General features: G+C 40.0%; 1 protein-coding gene across 1 annotated transcript in view; it reads right to left on the bottom strand.

Annotated features, from left to right (window-relative positions):
* LOC138039155 (uncharacterized) overlaps positions 1-2500 on the bottom strand; it is a 109610-nt gene that overhangs the window by 49210 nt on the left and 57900 nt on the right.

Here is a 2500-nt window from a genome sequence, read left to right as displayed (position 1 = left end):
CTACAGGAACAGACATAAGCATTGACTATAATTCCCTCGCGAGACCTTCCTTATCCTCTAGTTCTTTTCTGTAATTTGTAGCCATTCCTCGTCTGCTAATGGTTCTTCGACGTAGGGTTCCGTGTAGTTCTGGGTTTCAGTGCTAGCGCTGGCTGACTCGTCGAGACCGGCAACTACTCGCCTCAGATTCTTTTTTTTAAATCGCCACTAAGTTTATTCACTTCCAGATTCAGTGGCACTTTCCTTGATGATAAATATAGGCATGATTGATTTTTTTCTTTAATGAAAAATACCAAAACCGATCGCTGAGCGATACCTTGGCGTTGATTAGTAAGAAAAGATAAGACCCACGCCAACAAGTATTCCTTAATCTACGTCACAGCGAGCCCGTGAGGTCCTGACCAGCGGAAGGGGTGTACCAAATAAAAGTAGGATTGAAAAAATCGTAGAAAATTCGCCTCTCGCTGGAATTGAAAAATCCTTTCGCCAAAGTTCATTTTTAAATATGGACTTTCAAATAGGAAAATAAAACTTTTTAGGTTATGGGCACTTTAAGCCAATCACTTTGCACAAAAGGAATAACTTTCGCGAGGTCATTAGCAGTGTTCATATTGTCGTCCTAGCGGTCTGAGGCCTGCCAGTTGTCAATAAAAGATATGGTTTATCAATTAAACATGCTTACCATAAATACCTTTGCTTAGAAATAATTGATTAAATTATAGTGCGTTATTGTTTCTGAGATGGTGTTTGTAATATTCAGCAGCCTTACCAGGCATTTCAGTAAAGTGATCGGATTAATATACTGTGGACTTCAAAAAGTGGTCGTTGGTAGTCGGAGTGGTCGGATTAATAAGGTTTCCAGATAAGATAAGCTCAGTCTCCAGACGTAGGTCGGGGGCATATCGAGACACCCACGGCTGGAGACTGAGCCTTCAGATAAGAAAAGAAGTGAAATTTTGTTCGGGCAACAATAATGTGGTCGTGATAAAAGGGTTGTCGTATTAACGAGGAGGTCGTAAGGCGGGGTTCCACTGTATTTAGGGACACCAAACAGATGATAGAAAGCAGATTTGCAAAGCGAGTTCACGTGCGGAGTCATGAACATCGTGTTATCAAAGATTACACTTATATTTCTGGCATGTTTGGTTGGTTGAATAACATCTGTTCCACAGTGGAGCAGCGGGTTGGAGATTTGTGGGCTGTATTTGGAGAAGAGAAACAGAGTGTACAGATGAAATGACTTGTTGTGTAATCTTAAAATATCAGCCAATGGAGACGTATAGAGTAGGTACACAATCAGACCAAGAACGGAACCTTGAAGGACACCACATTCCAAACCAAGAGTTGACTACTTTTCTTCCTCAGTCAATACATATTTTGAGCGATCAGCAAGATATGATTTTAACCATTCGAGGGCAGTGCCACAGATTCAAAATTTAGACATCAATCTTTCAAGCAAAATACTGTGATCAACAGTATTGAACGCCGCTAAAAAATCAAGAAGCAAGAGGACAACCCATTTACATTAATCAATGGCAGGAAGGGCAGTTTCACAGCTATGATACTGTTTTATTGTATTATTGGTGAAAACTTCAATGCTGAATGATGCCTCCCTAAAGCCTATATGTAGATTTCCTCAAGGCTCAGCCCTTAGAACCCTGCTATTTCTGTTGTATATTTAAATGGACTTCCTAATTCAAACAAATTTATGTTCAGACTTTTTGCTGATGACACTCAGCCCCAAGTCGAGCATGTTAACTCTTAAGCCCCGGATACAAGTTGTAACATTGTTAGAAGGACACGTCCCAACATTGTTATAAGAATGCTTCTAACAACGTTGGATAGCCATACATAACATTTTTGGACACAATTTCCAACTCCGCCATTTTGGATTGCTCATGGTTCTCGGATTGGAGACCGGGCGCTTAACTCTAATTGGTCTTTGCAGTACAATATTGTTGAAAGCGCAGCTACACGCTTCAACATTTGTTGTATGTTCGAGAAAATGTTTGATCGTAATCAAAACATTATTCCAACAAAAAATGTTGAACAAACGTCATCAAACATGCATGGTACACGCTCTCACATTGCTGATCCAACAAATGTTTTATAACGTGTAGCCGGGGCTTTAGGCCACCCTGTCTCCCACATGATGCAGTGTTTCTAAGTGACAGATATCGCCAGTCCATTATTATTAATTGGTTGAGGGACAACTGGCCTGAGCTAACTTATTATTAGCCTTACCAGGAGTCCATTACCAGAAGAGTAGAACCTTGATATATTCAGCTCGATTAGTTTCGCCATACTTGGGTCGACAAATAATTATTGTAAATAGCAATTAATAACATACAAATAAACGTCGTTGTTGTTGTAACCTGCATTTTTACAGACCAAACTATTCTCTAGATCAATTTTCTTACCCACACAGACCTTTCCAGCCAATCATAAACCTTACATAATAAATAGTTCCTGAGGGTTGAGAACGGTGACCTGTGTGATA

Source organism: Montipora capricornis, chromosome 2 (assembly GCF_036669925.1).
Source record: "Montipora capricornis isolate CH-2021 chromosome 2, ASM3666992v2, whole genome shotgun sequence".
Classification (NCBI taxonomy): Eukaryota; Metazoa; Cnidaria; class Anthozoa; order Scleractinia; family Acroporidae; genus Montipora; species Montipora capricornis.
Note: the sequence above shows the minus strand (reverse complement) of the source record. Positions and strands in the feature narration are given on the sequence as shown.